Source organism: Lepisosteus platostomus, chromosome 5 (assembly GCF_059453375.1).
Source record: "Lepisosteus platostomus isolate fLepPlt1 chromosome 5, fLepPlt1.hap1, whole genome shotgun sequence".
Lineage (NCBI taxonomy): Eukaryota > Metazoa > Chordata > Actinopteri > Semionotiformes > Lepisosteidae > Lepisosteus > Lepisosteus platostomus.
In genome coordinates this window covers 53,928,789-53,946,742 of record NC_142615.1, presented here as the reverse complement: position 1 = coordinate 53,946,742, position 17,954 = coordinate 53,928,789, and the positions used below count along the sequence as shown (strand labels likewise).

At 40.6% G+C, this 17,954-nt stretch overlaps 1 non-coding gene across 1 annotated transcript; it reads right to left on the bottom strand.

The window, feature by feature from the left end:
- Positions 1-15,585: 15,585 nt before the first annotated feature.
- On the bottom strand, positions 15,586-15,667 carry trnal-aag (transfer RNA leucine (anticodon AAG)). Its single transcript has one exon. It is a non-coding gene; the product is annotated as a tRNA-Leu (tRNA).
- Positions 15,668-17,954: the final 2,287 nt, after the last annotated feature.

The following is a 17,954-nucleotide window of genomic DNA, read 5'->3' as shown; positions in this document are numbered from 1 at the left end:
GTTAAGAAATACTGATCAGCTTTTGACATGTTCTGATAATAATTTGTCTGATTTCTCAGAGATTGCTTTTGCTTCGCAGCACTGAGAACCAATGGAAGCCCGTTTCCTCCAGGGAGTAAAAGAAAACGCACTATGGTATCTCAGAATTGTGACTTTGAATCTCAGAATTGCGACCTAAAAACTCAGAATTTTGACTTTATATCTCACATTTGCGACTTCGAAATAGCCCATATTTCATTGTCTGTCCTTTTGTTCTTGTAACGGATTCGGGTTCTAGGGCTTGTGCCCTCGCCGCTCCCACCCTACTAACTGTATTAGCTTGAATCCAGGCCTTGCTAGCTGAGCTAAAGAACATTTTAGATATAAAGTCGGAGTTCTGAGTTACTAAGTCGCAATTTTGAGTTACTTAGTCGGAATTCTGCGATACCATAGCGCGTTTTTTTAACTCCCTGGCAGAAACGGGCTTTCATACATTTCAATTAGTCTGATCAGTGTAGGACAAGTTAATGTAGAACCATTGCTATGTCTGTCTCTTGTTTGTATATAAATGAATGTCTTTGACAACTTAATGTTAGTTTATAATTTAGTTTTATGATGTAGGTCATGCGTTAACATATGCACGAGCATACAAAATGTCTCCCTCCTGATTCAGCTCATGCTCCATAGGAGTGAAGCGATTCCTCCTGCTTCTCGTACAATCATATCAGAACAGAAGCCCGTCTCACCCGGCTCTGATTCAAGAGCAACTCACATCTTTAGCCCCTTTTTTTATTCGTGATCGTAATTTTCTTAAGTTATGATCAATATTGAACTTTTTCTAAATAAAACGACAATAATCAAACATACAAAGTATTAGGAGTTGACAGGGTGCCCCTTTGGAATAGTCGTCAGAAAATGTGAGAAAAGGAAAGTTACCTAAGCTCTCACACACAGCATTAGAGATTGGAATCTGATTGTAAAAAAAACTACCTGTCTCCCCTTCATTTAACGGTGCTGTTGTTTTTATTTTACATATTGTAGCATTTTAATGAATTGTTAAAAGATTGATACACAAATCGCTAAATAAGAAAACGTAAAAACCCAACTGTAAGCAATTGACCATTCATATTCCTGAATTTTAAATCCCTGTGTTTATCTGTGTCCAAGTGCCTGGTGCAGCTATTTTGAAAGCAGAGTCTATGACTTATTGCGGAAGCGCATTGTTGCCACCCAGGAAAAAAATCTTAATTAATAAATACCAAATTATCTCCTTATTACGAGATAGCAACGATATCATATGTGTGTATGAACAACCTGTTATATTTGCAATGGCAGTACCTACAGGCTATCGAAAGGTTTGCTGGCACTGTGGGTTTAATTTTCCTGACAATGTGCATGCTGAGAAATGCGCACGGACTGACTTTCTTCTCGCAATGAAAATGTTAACGTTTGTAGCTCATGTAAACACAGTTTTAACCATTAGCACACTCATATATATCCTGAATCAAGAACGAAAGTGACCTAGAATCCATTGTACCGCTTCAAACTGAAAGTCAGATATTTAGTCTCAAAACTACATAACTCAGGAATTTTTTTTCCTTTGATGGCAGCATTGGCTTCTGTTATTTAGATTCAACCACTGAAGAGGTTGGTTTTGCGTTTTTAGCTATTGAACATAACTGGTAAGTTTAAGTCAGTTCTTGTTACTCTTCCCGCTCGAAAGAGCTGTATTAATACCGGCGCACCTGTCTCCACAGGAAGGTTATTGCTGTTCCCAAACCAATGTACTGCAGCTTCTGGCCACGTGTTCCTGCTGTCAGCCTGTGATACCATGTTCTTCCACCGCTAGAAATATTACTGCTCTAGTACAGTAGTAAAAGAGGAAACAAATGCAAACACCGTTTAGAAAAAACACACACGTCTCAAGCCTTAACCATGACAAGGATGGGATTTGAACCTAGACGAGCAGAGCACAATGGATTAGCAATCCAAAAAGTGACTCATGTTTAATTTTCTTTTCGCTTGCTCGATTTGTAGTACGCTCCTCAATCCTTACAACCGCTAAACAAAACAACTTCATGTGCCACAGCATTCTGCTGCAGGTACGGTTTGCACCGTGTATTAGGCGAACCCGAATGAAATATTTCAAATATGTGAAGAATTTTATGAAACCTGAAAAAAGATCACAGCCAATGTCAACAATTTAGAGCCTGTAGGCAGCTTCAACAGAACAAAACGATCTGAAGCCGCAATTCTTTCTTGGAGTGTATTGTGACACTCTAACCACGTTGTTGCTATTACTGCTACATCTGCTGTCGTTGGTTAAAACTCTACTCAGCGGGCAAGTAAAGTTGTACAAAAGACTACTTAAAGCCGTCCAAATTCCATTATGTGAATTTAAGCTTTTTTTAATAATAGCATTAGTAATACAATGCGTGCTCAGAAACCTTACTTATTAGCTTATGAAGCAACAGTGTTTCGACAATTTGCGGTCTTCAAAAAGTAAACGCTGAAGTTTTTATACTTCCTTGTGAGCAGATCACCTTTGATTTAGAAAAGGAAAACTTACTCCCCTGTTGCTTTCATTGCAATATCTGAATCGAGACCCAAGCGCTAAGAAAGCTGAATAACGCAAAAGACATATTCCCGATTTTAATTTAGATACACATTTTCTAATGCAGCTTTCATTACAAGACAGTTTATTTCTCGAAAGCGTGTTATGTAAAAAAGAGAAAAACGAAAATATATGGATGACAATCTTTCAAAGATTAAGATCTTACTTTTGAGAAATTGTCATCTTATGTATCTAGACGCTTTTCAACCGCTGGTTTTGGAACTTTGCTGTGCTTCCTGAATCATTTTCAGTGTTATAAACTGGGTGTAGAGGGAGCGATCACTGTAGAACAGTTGATAGGTTGGAGCTGTTCAGACTACTCTCGTTATTTCTCAAATGCTCACATCATTTTTCTTTCACGCTACGACGCGAGTGTGTACATGTGTTTGGTTTTCGTTTCACTGATTCTCATTGAAGATTTGGGAATTAACGACGAAAGAATCAGTTGCCTCGGAAAGCAGAAGCTTTGGTTCACAACGATCTTGAAGACACGCCCATGTAGTGCAGCGTGTGATATTTGTACTATAAAAGACCAAGTGCTCAAGGTGACGTCTGCGTTTACCGTTTAAACTTTTCATCCCGGGCGCACTTTTAGAAAGCAAAGATAGAGCAAATGTGTTGAATCACACTATGACAGCCGTCAGCAGAGTGGCGCAGCGGGAGCGTGCTGGGCCCATAACCCAGAGGTTGATGGATCGAAACCATCCTCTGCTATACACACCGTCAGTTTAATGATGATGATTTTTGATTTTTTGTCTCTCGTGTGTGTGCAAGCTTCAAACTTACTGTATTCGTTAATCTTTACCAATAGCAGATGCCCAAATGTATCTTTGGTTGTTCTGAGATCCTTGATAGTTTCCTCAAATCCTTCAAATGAACATTCATATCAAATCAATTATGTTTATATTTATTACAATTAAGGTACATATACAAAATATCAACGCACATTTGTATAATGCTCATTTAATGATTGTCAAGGATTGTCAAGTTCTCCAACAAATCTGTGTTCTAATTTTAAAATATTTTTGCTAAGGATACAACGGGTGTATAAATGAATTCTCCTGACAGCCAGTTGAAGATAAAATTCCACACGTGAAAATGGTTCTCTTGAACATTGACTTAGGTACTTAATTGTTTACATGTAGTTCCACACGAGTAAAATGCACATTTCCTGCAAAGATCAAGAGGGTTTACAAAGAAATCCCATCAAGTTTAAGAAGAGATTATGGTTATAGCAGAACAATCTGAAGCACATCCCTGAGTGGGTTTGAACCACCAGCCCTTTGTTTAATAGCTGCACAGAAACACACTCCCGTTGTTTTTTGACATTCACACGTTTGTAGCTAAAATAAAATACTGACATTTTCCTGCCAGCCAGCAGTATTTCTCCTGCACTGACCATGAATAACCAATAACTTTATTTCTTCTTTCGCAGGCTGTAATCTACAGAAAAGGAAGTGAATACTTGTATTAAGATAAATCAAGCCGAAGGAAATGCACTGCCGTTGTTTTTCTCCACTTTTCGTTAAAAGGAGAAAAATCACTGGCATTTTCCTGCGGTATTTCTTCGGTCCTGATAAGCAAGACTTGTATTTTATCTTTCATAAGTTGTTTGAATTTCTTGAAGTTCAGAAACAACTTGTTCCAGCAAAGAAATGAACACTTGCTTCAAAATAAATCAAGACGTATGTCTCTCTCGCTGCGTGTGCTCTTATCTGTCCATCTCTCTCTCCTCTTCTCTCTGGCAGTCTGTGCAGAGTATCTGAAGGGGATGTAACACCCCTTGGCAAATAAGAAAAATTCTGAGGCAGAATAAAAAAAAACATTATTCTCTTCTCAGTCAGATTCACAGCTTAGACTCACACTCAGACAGAAGCTCAACTCCGTACTGCTCTCTATCCTAATAATCCAGAACCAGAAGATATTCAGACAATCAGTGCTGCTACATGAACAATATCAGACAGAACAGCCTGGACTCAAGTCACATCTCCCCCTTTTCTCCTTTCTCCCAGTCCTCTTAGAAACACAGAAGAGCTCCTGGTTCTCCTCTCTGTGAACTGGGCTCAGGGGTCACTGATCTGGCAGCTGTGGGCTCTGTTCCAGGTCAGAAGCAAGAAGCTTCTATTAACCCTTTCCAGGACTTCCATCCCTTCAGTATTACTTTCTTTACTGTATATCAGCCTCCAAACATGTTTTTTAAGTGTTTTATAACACAAGTGAGTGTGGAATTATATTAGTATTTATGTAATAAACAGCAGTATTGACACTCTGATCAGTATATTGATTATTAGTAGCCAATGGGCCGATGGTCGTGACTACAATAGTGACCAGTTGACCAGTCTGTATCTCTGAGCAGTGCTCTGGTGATTCTACACCAGACCTGGGAATCAGCTGCTCTCACAAGTGTCTCACAGACAGTCTTATAAATGTGCAATTAGATGAAGTCTTGTAACAGTTATACAGTTAATTTAAATCATCAGACTACCTATAGAGCTGAGAGCTGGGTGGAAATGAAACCAGGATACACATTTTAACCTCCAGGAACATGAGTCTGATCCTCCTAGGTTCTATACTCTGATGATTCGTGTAAAACCCTTAAAAGCGCTTATTTCAGGGACTCCTGCTCGTTCTCTACTGCTCCACGCGGGTACGCTTTGTAACGCATTAATCTGTGAAGTAAACTTTTTTCTTTCTGTTTAATGAATTTCATTCCTCGGTTTGTCGCTCTCCTCCTCCAACTGTTATAAATCGCCTCTCTTCACAGCCCATTTTTTTGGGGGGGGAGATGTTATATTTGTATGAAAAGCCCTCCGGGCTCCGGATAGGAGTCTCCTCCAGCAGAGACGCGCTCTTTTTTTAATTAAACGTATGGAATTTACAAATATAACTACAACCAGAGGATCAGAAACAGGTACAAGAGAAAAAAACACAACAGAAAAAAACATTTAACCACCAGAGGTAATGAAGTAAATTATGTGATCAAATTGTATTTTTACATATGTTTTCCTGGCTTTATTATTTCTCAATTATTTATAGAATTTAGTGTTTCAACATGCATGCATTTCCTGTTTAAAATAAAAATCAGCACTCACTTTTTTACAAAACGAAAAAGACGCTTTTCTTTTTGCAACATTTCGAGTACCTCTGGTATTCCTGAAAAAGACACACAAAAGCAGCAGAGACGCGCTATGTTCTGTCAGAATAAGCGCTGTGACGTCACAGACACCAGCCAGAGAGCCGGGATCAGAGAGAGAAAGAGCGCGGGAGGCGCACGGAGTGCACGGAGAAGAGTTATTGATCACTTATCTATCGACAACCAATTATTTCAACTGAAGAACCGTAGAAAAATCGATTAACTTCACCGATTGGTGAGTACTGATTCTTTTCTTGATCCTGTTTAAATATCTAAAAAACAGTTAATAAATAATAATAATAATAATAATTGCTTACACTTATATAGCGCTTTCTGGACACTCCACTCAAAGCGCTTTACAGGTAATGGGGATCCCCTCCACCACCACCAATGTGCAGCATCCACCTGGATGATGCGACGGCAGCCATAGTGCGCCAGAACGCTCACCACACATCAGCTATCAGTGGGGAGGAGAGCAGAGTAATGTAGCCAATTCATAGATAGATAGGGTTAATAATGTTCAATCTGAAATTAAACAATGATTATTCATATTATTATTTAGGTAACTGTATCCTAGAGCTAGAAAATTATATTTCAAGTTCATAAATGTATGTAAGTAACAGTTTAAATGCTTTTTTCCAGTGTTTATAAATCATAAGAATGGTAACCAAGGCGACAGGCGCTCCGTCACTGCACGCGTTTAAGTGTCTAGCATTTGTCACAGAGAGCGGTGTGACGTCACGGGCAGCAACTAATACTAATATCAGTGTCTTCATGTTAATATTAGTGAGAGTACAACTGGTAGTTTTAATGCTAGTGTTCATGTGAGTATTAATGACAGTGGCACTACTGATTGTTTTAGTTTTAATGTTCATATTCATGTTAATATTAATTATAATTATCGTGTTACTGTTAGAGTATTAACACTAGTAGTAATGTTAGTTTCAGTAACAACATTTTTGTTATTATTAGTAGTTTGTGTCAGTTTTAGTGATAGTGTTACTGTTGTAGTATTAGTAGTATTTATATTTGTTTTAGTTATTGTGTATCTGTGGATAAGTGTGTTTGTGGTATCTGTGCGTGTGTGGGTGCATGTCTGTGCATGTGTGGTGTCTATGCGTGTGTGAGCTGTTAGTGTGTGAGCGTGTGAGGTCTCTGAGTGTTTGGTGTCTATAAGTGTGTGTCTGTGTGTCTGTGAGTATGCGTAGTGTCTGTTTCTGTGAATGCATGCCTGTGAATGTGTGTGTATGGTGTGTGTCTGTGAGTGTGTGGTGTCTGTCAGTGTGTAGTTTTATATTTGTAAGTGTATGTGTTGGTATGTCTGTTAGTGTGTGTAGTGCCTGCGTCTATGTGAGTATTAATGATGATAGCATGTGTGAGTGTATATATGTGAGTGTGTAAGTGTATAAATGTGTGATGTGTCTGTGAGTGTAAATGTGTGTGAGAGTGTAGGTGTACAGTGTATCTATCAGTGTGTGTGAATGTGTGTGTAGGTGGGCTTGGGTTCCACTGATGTGTCTGACAGAAGTGACCCATCAACAGGTGTTGAGTTCCAGAGCCGCTTGCAAATAAAAACACTTTCTAGAGTCATGACCAACATCCAGAGAGCTGTGAGTTCTCTGTTTTTATCAGTATTAGTAATAATGACAGAAGTAATTCCCACGCAAATGATTATTAACCAAGACAGACATCAGAAAATATCGCCTTTGCAATGATGTCACACCTCTTCTTCATAAATTTTCTTTAATGACAAGACATTTCTGTGTCTGAGTGTCTGCTGAAAATAGCGCGACAAGCCATTTCTCTCCAATATTTTCTGGTGCGGTTATTTATCGCATACAAAATATTATTCTCATTAAGAATATTTTACCTGCAAAGTCACAGTGAAACTGCTACGGCGAATGAACTTTTTATGAGTGAAAAACATTCAGAAGACTTAATGGCTCCAGGGGAGGCTTGAACTTATAACCTCAGCATGACTCCACTCTACACAGCTATATAAGTAACACAGACTGACTGATTGTACCACTAGACCTGTGTAAGGCAGGCTTTTACACAGATTGTAAAACTGGCACAAATGCAGGGTGAAACATGGGGTTTTGGATGTGGATTCATCTCCACATGGGGGAAAGGGATAGTAAAATATCAAGGAAAATATAAGAGAAGAAAATAAAATATATGTGCTCACTGCAAAGTAGGAAGAGGTGGTTAGACAAGCAAAACAGCTTTGCAAATAATGTGAAGCGACATTGTTTTGTGTCTATCTGCTCACGAATTTCGCTTCATGTGCCTTAAGCTGTGCAATTTGTATGGTTGTTGAATGAGATTGGTTTCTTCAAAAGCCCGGTCAATTGCCAGTGGAGAGCTTGCCATTAACACCTTCATGAAGACTCCTTTAATTGTCAAAGCACCTCCTTTGCATAGAATAGTAGCACCAACACTAAGAGAAAGGATGAGAAGTGTCTTTTATCAAGCTATTGCAGTGTTTGTTTGACGGAGGATCCTCGTGTGCTGAACTGGCTCCTGGAGAAGTGTAGTGCAGTAAAAGAGAAGGACACTCAAGACTGTCACAGAACAATACAATTACAATACTTTTATGAGAGTAAATATTACTGGTGAAACAGTTTTTATAATGGTGAAAACAGGAGCACCTTCTCTACATTTTTGACTGAAATATTTAAACGACAAGAAATACTATCACTATGCAATTCATGAATGCAATTGAGCTCCTCTAAATGTTCTAGTCTGATGAAACAATGTATAGAATTATGTGACAATATTGGAATTAATTCAAATGCACAAGATAAAGTTTCAGCAACAAAAATGTGCTCGAAAATATTTTACAAAAAAGAAACCTTACATTCACCTTAAACAACATTCACCCTCTACGTTAGCAGAGAACAGTAGGACAGATAGTTAGTGTCACTGGACACTGCGTCACAGAGGCCAATCTCTTCTCCCTCATTATGCAGGCTTACCCACTCATGATGAACTGTCCTCCAGTGATAGTCAGTTGCCATCACCAACTCAGATTTCAGACTCAGTTCATGTACATATTATACCTTAATTGTACCTGCCACTGCATTACAATAATTTGATCAAAACAACTGCTAGACAATTATCAAATATTTCCTTTCTTCTTTTAGCAGATAAAAAATAAGTATTTATTCCTTTCCTCTCCTACCAGTCTTTGCAAGCCACCCAGTTTTCTCTGAGCCAGTGTGAGGTATGAGGCAGTCAGGGCTAATGCAGCCGAGCACTCTAAAGAGCTGGATTAAAGGTCCAGACTCTTTGGGGACGTAAGTTGGAATCCCACTGCTGCCAAATATCTCCAACTATCTCTGTGTTAAGAAGCACTTAATTTTTTGTTGTTACATCCCTTTGATTTAAACCAATTTCATACCAATACATTTAAATAACCACACTGTTCTTACGGCATGGCTTTGTCTGGCAAAAAAATAACATGACATCTCCTTTAAAACACACATTTTCTACAGAGGGAAAAGGAGAACTCGTGCCATTCAACCTTATAGCGTGATGTCATTTTCTCACGCTAATTTTTGGATGCTTGTGATCGAATCTATGATCCTTATGAGTGCGCTCACCCTCCATAAAGGTACCACAGATATAATGTGCCACGTTTTTAGAGAATTGCTTTAAATACAGGTCAGACGAAGGCGACAAAATGTCCACTAGGCAGTTCAGCGATGTCAACTGTGTTCTCTGTTGTTTAGGTGTAGAGTGTCAGCTGTTACAACCAGGAACCACACAGTTTCAGGCATCAAAAAGACTTCCCAAACCCTGATCCTGTCCTTACTCCGATGATGGCATTCAGACATTTCCTGCAACAAAGCGATGATATGGTCTTCAACAACACACATGAAAAGCTTGTTCCCTACCCCTGCAGTCCTTCTCAAAGAAGGACCAAGTGTGCTCAGTGTTAAATGCACTGTTCATTATTAATAATAATAATAATAATAATAATAATAAACTTTACTTTATATAACACCTTTAAAGGTGGCTTCTCAAAGCACTTTGCAGAATGAGAACAATACAATGAAAAAATACATAAGATAAGCAGGATGAGAATACACAGTTAAAGGAGACAGTAGATGGTGGTACTAAATACAGTAGGAGCAAAGGGGTAAAGAATAGTTAATTAAAGGCTCTTCTAAAGAAGGAGGCTCTGAGTCTGGATTTGAAGGAGTTTAGACAAGGTGACTCTCTGATATCCTTGGGGATAGAGATCCAGAGGTTGGGGGAATAACCGGAGAATGCCCTGTCACCCGTAGAGCGTAGACGGGCTTGGGGGACAGATAGGAGACCAGAATTAGAAGAGCCAAGGTTGCGATTAAGGGAGTAGGGCAATAAGAGCTCAGACAGGTACTGAGGTGCCAAGCCATGGAGAGGCTCATAGGTGAGCATGAGGATTTTAAAGTCGACATGAAACTTGACAGGGAACCAGTGCAAGGACTACAGGATAGGAATAATGCGATCACCGACCAGGTCCAGTGCTAATTTCTCCCTTGTGGCCGCTTGTTCATTTTCGACTGTCGACTCATAAGAAGTCCTCTATTTGACTTGATCAACACCAATCCCTAGAGGATTTCGAAAGTCTGAATCAAAATAACATGTGACTCTGGGTGGACTCCAACCCACAACCTTTGAATGACTTAATTCTATTAACATCTAGAAGTCCAACACGCCCTCCATTGTGCCACAGAGCCAACACTTGTGCTAAAGCATAAAACACCTGCAGAAAGCTGTAACACATGCATATCCTTTCATCCTTAAATTGAGCTCCATAAATATTGGCAGTGATTGGCCTGCTGTTTATGAATAGATACCACTGGGATTCACACCCAGGATCTCTTGTTTTTTAGTCAGGCACACTAACCAGCTAAGCCATGGCACCAAACATGCAAAATGTTATCTACAGCTTCAAACATCTGTGAGAAACAGGCAGCTTTGCAGTGTTACACCTGCTGGCTCAAAAGGTTAACCTTTTCAAAGATGAAGATCGGGAGAGGATTTCTTTGTCAATTCAATCAAACGTTTCAGAAATGCTGAAAGATTGGTGTGATTCATGCCCAGCGTGGGTTCTCGTTTGCTTACAAATAGAATTAATTTCTTACTAGAATCTACTCAACTTCAATTTTTGCTAATCTTTTGTTTAATTGCTTCCTAATGTATACTGTGCTGATTACTGCACTGTTCAATTTACCAGTTGATTTTCATTTCTTGTTTTGTAAGACAAAGAGGCTGTTCAAAACGTTACCTCACACTTCAGCCGCAGAGGCGCAGAGAGAGATACTACAACAGGTAACACCCCATGAGAAATATCATGAGCATCCGTAAAACCTCTCTACCTGCCCACTCCCCACGCCGACGTGTGTGAGGAGGGTTTTAAAGGGACATTTTGAAGTGTAGAAACATTTTATCGTTCTGTAATTTTCTGTGCAGTTTGTTCCCCTTCAACTCTGCCCAACAACAGAGGTAATGTTTAATAAGACAAGAGTAAAGGCACACTGCACATCTGCAAAAGACCACATCCGAGTTTAGTTACAGCAACATCAGAGATTGGAAGGTACAGTAGGTAGTTTCAGATCACTTTTTTATTCAAGTTTTAAGCAACCCTGAATACCTTCTTAAGAAAAATTTGAGAATCCCAGCTAAATCCAGTACGATAGCTGCACTGATCTACAGTATACAGTTAGAACACTGTTTGTGCGTTAAAAGAAGACACACCGCCCAGAGCTTTTCTAAAACAGGAATTACACATTTTGGAATGCGCCCTCCTTTATAAATTAAATAAAAGGTCTGAAGTCTGCTCCAAAGAAGAACTATATTCAGAGCTGCCAAAGAAGTTGAGATTTCACCAAGTGACAGTCGTTTCCATGTTGGACAAGAGCTAAAGCCCAGTGTTCTTTAATTGAGTAATGTGAGGAAGGAATGTGCCGCAGAAGGTAGTGTGGCTGAGTGGTCTAAGGTGCTGGGTTTTAGGCTACAGTCTTTTTGGAGTCATGGGTTCAAATTCCGCTGCTGCCAGTTTCTTCTATGTTAAGACCTTGCTTCCGATGAGAATTTGATCAGTTAAGAATTTATTCGACAGTCTGTCGAGAGATTGGGATATCTTTCAAGATAGTCTTTGTCAGCTCAACATCAAGGCAGAAAAAAGCTTTAATTTGTCTTCTCAACAGAAATGCTCATTGACCCTTTCAGCTTCATGCGGGGAACAACAGCTGCCAAGATAACTTTTCAGTCAGTGCGAATCGTAGTGTGCTGTCAATTCCATTTAATTTTGCTTTTGGCTTGCATTCAGCTTTTGTCAGTGAAACTCGAATGCTCTGCTTTTTCACACCGAATTGTCAGCAGGAGTACAGTTTATGAAATCTTTGCACACAGCGCTCCATCAGGAATACTTTATCAAGTTTAGAAGAAATTGTGGGATTCTCTGCATGCGTTCACAACGCATACCTCAAACAACAGCACCATTCAATGAGAAATTGATTCTGCTTCTTGCTGTTGTTCCTGTGGTTGCGGTAGTTATAAAGTTGAACGCTCTTCCACCTTCTGCCATAGTATTCACTGGGTCGGCTTCATCAATTGGCTCACAAAGGTCAACTGTGATTCGGCTCCGGAAAAAATCAGCAGCAGTGTCGTTATTTTGTCAGTGGGTATGGCTGTCTTTTAAAACACAAGTAAAACACGAGTTTGTGGATTTCTCCAAATAGCAACAGCAAGTTTTAAACCTGCGATAAACATTCTTCCAGTTGAATAGTTTTCCTTCAAGGAAAAGGCAGCACAAAAGGGAGAGTCAATATTTAAAGACTTCAGCATCTGTATTGGATTGCTTGTATGCAGACATCGCTCAGAATCCCTAATATTATTCTCCCGAATTCAGTTGTGCAGTGCTTTAGTGGTTTCAGAGTTTCTTTTATCGACACTGCTGTAGTAGAGAAGTGACATAATCACAAACGCAACCATTTGTGCTGGCTGTTTCACTATTTAGCTTTGTTAACTATCACATGATTTTAACTAATCTTCAGGAAGGCAAGAGAGCGCTGCACACTGAGCTGAAAGCTGTGTGAGCTCCTAACTGGGTGTCCTGTGCTGTTTCATGCGCTTTCATATAGATTGCCACCTTTAAAGGTGCAATATAAAATAAAGTTATTTATTATAATTATTATATAACAAGCTCAACCCCTGCCAACGATTCGGTGTGAAGAAGCAGAACATTCAAGTTTCACAGACGGAAGCAGCACGCAAGCACAACCAACATTAAAATGGAGGGCATTAAAACTGAGTTTCTCGAGAGACTGAGAAAAAGCAATTCATTCCCTTTCATATGAAGTCAGCTGAAAACAACAAAACTACATACAATACAAACAAGAGCACATATAAAATATCAATGACATCGGCAGGGGCACATGCTATAATACAATTACACTTTTTGGAAAACGATTACACAAGGTAAATAAAGATAAGGTCCGCACAGCTTGTTCTTACATTTTGAAAGAGTCCGTAAATACCCCTTTACGTCTATTTTGAACTGTTCAAACGAAGGACTCTTCCCAGACCATTTCACTTTATACCACGTTCCTAAACGAGGATGCATCTCCTGTTTTAGAACTCTTTTGGGCGGTATGGCTTATACAACACACCCACAGTATTCTAATGGTGGACTGCAGATCTGTGCTATAGTTCAGTCGAATTCGAAGGATCCAGCAAAGCAATCGTACTGGATTTGACTGGGATACTGAAATGTCTCTTGCAAAACTATTTGGGTTTGCTTGAACCTTTGATAAAAAAGTGATCTGATCTGAAACTTCCCAGCTTCCAATCTCTGAGGTAGTTGTCACTAAACTCGGACGTGATGTGGCACACATCTGCCGTGTGCCTTTACTTTTGTAAAAAACTGGTATGGGGAAAAGTTTCTTAATATTTCTTTTGATTAGCATGCAAGAAAATGTGATCATTACCTATGGAATTTCCCGCCAGCGTGGAGCTTGAATTCACAATCTTGAGATTCAGTGTTCAAGAGTCACAGAAGAGGTCGGCCTGGTCTTCAGTTTGCCAACCATAAGCTCCGGCAGTGCTCCTCTGTAAAGCAGATTGTTCGGATCGGTTATGTGGGACGGCACTTCGATACTAAGATCGTTTGCAGCACACGCATGGTTTCCCCCCTTCACGCAAAAAACATAGACGAAGGAAGCTCTCTTGTCTTGGGCTGCTGACTCCCGGATTTAAAGCGCTCTGGGTGCCAGCTAAGTCTCTAACAAGCACACTATAAAGACAGGAATTACACTTTGCTCACATCACGCATGGAATGGCGAGGCTACTTGTTCCAATATTATCTAGTGTCACCTCATATGGTGCCGATTCCTGGTTTTCATTTAAGAAAGAGCACTGCAAACACCGTAAACAGTGCAAAACGTGTGATGAAAGAAGTCTTTTCCCCCCTTTTGTCTAAAGCAGAACACAGCGGAGTCATGCCGAGGGTTGTGAGATCAAGATTTCAGTGGAGCACTGTCGTCTACATCTTTAGCTACATGAGTTGGACATCCTCTTGTACACGGAAAGCAGATTGAGATCCTCTGACATGAAAAGTGCCAGATAAAAGCCATTTCTCATCCTTTCTCTTAGTGGTGGAGCTATCGCATGTAAATGAGGCAACTTGCAAGGCGAGCAGGCTCGGTGCACACCGAACGCAGATGTCTCAGAGCAGTTGAGACGTGTCCAAGTGGCTATCAAAGGACAGCACTTTGCTGGCGCCGTGGCTTAGTTGGCTAAAGCGCCTGCCTAGTAAACAGGAGATCCTGGGTCCGATTCCCAGCGGTGCCTTTCTTCCTGTCTTACTATACAGAATGTATCCTTACGGGCAAATCCCATGCCTTTTAATCCAGGTGAATGCAAGTGTTCGTTTCCTTTCTGGAACAACTTGTATTGAAAGAAATCTATACAGCTTGCGAAAGATGAAACACAAATCTTGCTTATCAGTGAAGAAGAGGTGCTCCCAGCAGGCCAGCTAATACCAGCAAAGTTTTTTTTTCACCCTGACCCAGAGAATGGAGAAAAGCGAGACGCCTGTGGCTCTGCAGTGTAATCAGTTTGCGAGTTCGGCGGTTAGCTGAAAGAGTGGTAAATGGAGCTTGCCCCAGCCCGTCCTTATTCTTTTAAAGCGGATAAAAAATTAACTTCGCCGCCATTACTACCAGCTTTAAAAGACTGCCATGGGCACGGAAAAAAACACACTACAGATGAGTTTTCTGGAACCGAAGCAGAGATTCCTATTTGAACCAACTGATAAAGCTCAGCCAGTGAATACAGAATTTAACAGAATGTGAAAGCACGATCAACTTTGTAACTGCAACCACAGGAAAAACAGCAAGAAGCAGACTCCATTCCCCATTTAAATCTGTCGTGCGAGGCATGCTTTTTGAACGCATGAAGTAAATCCCACGATCGCTTTTGAACTTGGACAAAGTACTTCCAAGGAGCGCTATGCGCAAAGATTTAACAAGCTCAACCCCCGCCAACGATTCGGTGTGAAGAAGCAGAACATTCAAGTTTCACAGACAGAAGTAGCACGCCAGCACAGCCAACATTAAAGCGGAGGGCACACTACAATTTGCATTGACACAAAAGTGATCTCGGTAGACGTCGTTCCCTGCATAACGCAAAAAGTGGCAAAACGCATTTAGGTTGAGAGGACGCAAGAAGGATTTTGGTTTGTGCCTTGATGTCAAGCTGAGAAAGTATCTTTAAACACTTTGCTTAGTTTCTCGAGAGACTGCCAAAAAGCAGCTCCCTCCCTTTCGTCTGAAGTCAGCTGAAAGGAGGTCTCGACAGAAGCACCTGGCAGCGGTGGGATTCGAACCCACGCCCCCGCAGAGACTGGAGCCTTAATCCAGCACCTTAGACTGCTCGGCCACGCTACCCGCTGTGCCTTCTCTCTTTGTCTCACTACTTGCCTGGAGGAAGCCGGTTGGGTTTTGCTCTTGTCGCCCGACTTAGTGGCGTTATGACCGTGGAATCGACTGCACCTGCTTTTTCTGAGATGCTTCCCCTCTCATGGCGAGATCTCGACTTCTTTAACACCTCTGGATAAAGATCTTCTGCGAAGCAGGTTTCAGACCTCTGTGTACAGCACCCTTGATGTCATTTTATTTTTACAGCAGCCGCATCCGGAAAGTTGTGTCTTTTACTTTTTATTTGAACAACAAAACTACATACAATACAAACAAGAGCACATATAAGGTATCAAGAAAATCGTCAGGGGCACATGCTATAATACAATTACACTTTTTGGAAAACGATTACACAAGGTAAATAAAGATAAGGTCCACACAGCTTGTTCTTACATTTCGAAAGAGTCCGTAAATACCCCTTTACGTCTATTTTGAACTGTTCAAACGAAGGACTCTTCCCAGACCATTTCACTTTATACCACGTTCCTAAACGAGGATGCATCTCCTGTTTTAGAACTCTTTTGGGCGGTATGGCTTATACAACACACCCACAGTATTCTAATGGTGGACTGCAGATCTGTGCTATACTGTAGGTACTGTAAGTGTCGTGTGGATAGTTTCACAAGAATCAGACAAAGGTTTAAGCATCGCTTGTTCTAGATAAAACTGCAAAAAAAAAACAACAACCCATAATGTACTTCTTTGCGGCTCTGTTTGCCCAAATCATATATTCACAACGTGAAATCTAGAAAATAATATTACGTAACCAAAATCCGCAATATGGAAACAGAACCTGTGTAATTGTTGATAGATGATGTACTCGTAACATTTTTACAAGATGAACTACAACATTTAAAAAATGACTTGTATGTACTTGATATCTCTAATCAATCCACGGGTTCCAGCTCAAAAGGAAACTAAAACGCATACCGTTTAGCGCTTCTTATTAGTTGCTCAAAAGTAATTTGACCGTATGAAATGCATAATATAAACCTAGAAACATATACGTGAGCAGTACTTAAGCACTGTAGTATCGGTGTTAAGACATACCTCTCAAATACTGTAAATCAAGTTAAAAATATCTCAAGACCGATTCTGGTCGTAATGAAACCATATTTCGTGTATGTTTTCTTTTTCATCTTGAAATAACTCATTTCTAAATACCTTTTTCACTGTTAACATCTTGTGAGCAGTATTTACGCACTGTAGTATCGGTGTTAAGACTGTAGCGGCGATGCTTATTAATAAGAAAGAATTAAGTGTTTCTGAGCTTTCCCAAATTAGGCCTCATCTCTCTGTTCATCTCTGTGGTGCAGCCACAGAGAAACTATTCATGCAGGCTGATTTAAGGTTTCCTTTGATTTAAGGTTTCCTAAACAGCTCCCAAATGGGGATGCACTTAGCTAAGCTTGGCTATCATGGTCAATGGTCATCCATTGGTGCCTATCTGTCTAGGGAGTGCCAGTTGGACATCTGGACTGCATTCCTAAGTGTCAGGAGTAAGTGACTCATATCTCACCTTGATCAACCAATCAGGGACTGGTAGGGCCGAGTAACCCACGTGGGACTCTGATGCCCATGGAACTTTCAGCCAATGAATGAGCTGAAGTTCCTCCAGGTAAAAACAGACAACACAGAGAGCCTGTGAGATTCAGTAAGATTCAGTAGGATTCAGTGGAGAATTCTGTGGACAATTCTAAAGGGAATTCAAAGGAGAATTCCAGGGCAGGACGGCCCAGGAGCAGAAGGCTCCCAAGGGCAGGACATTCTCGCAGAGCGCCTCCTGACCATCCTGATACTCAGCCCGGACAACTACGGAACGGTCAGTGTGTCCGAGTGCCAGAACTTTCCTTTGTTCTAAGAGTCGAGAGCAGAGGTCGCCACGAGTAACCAAAGGATCCACCCAAGGTTAGCATCAGCAGCAAGCCTCGTGAACAGATCGGAACTATGGACAGCTTAATCATTATTCAGAACTAGCACTTCATCAGGAATGAACCGGTCCTCTTCCTGACTTGCTGGGTCCCACAGTCATCTTTTCTCCTGTGCACAACTGTGCTAGTTAAAGCCAACACTAACTAGCTGGTCTTCAGAGAGCATCAGCAGCACACCGTCGCAAGCCGCACAGCACAGCCTGGCACGGAGCCAGAGAGTGCGGATTGGACAGCAACAACCTGCAACTGTTTCTTTGTGCCCGCAGGAGATCTGAATCCCCAGAAATTGGATGAGTATTCAACTTCAATGCATTACAGCTCGAGAA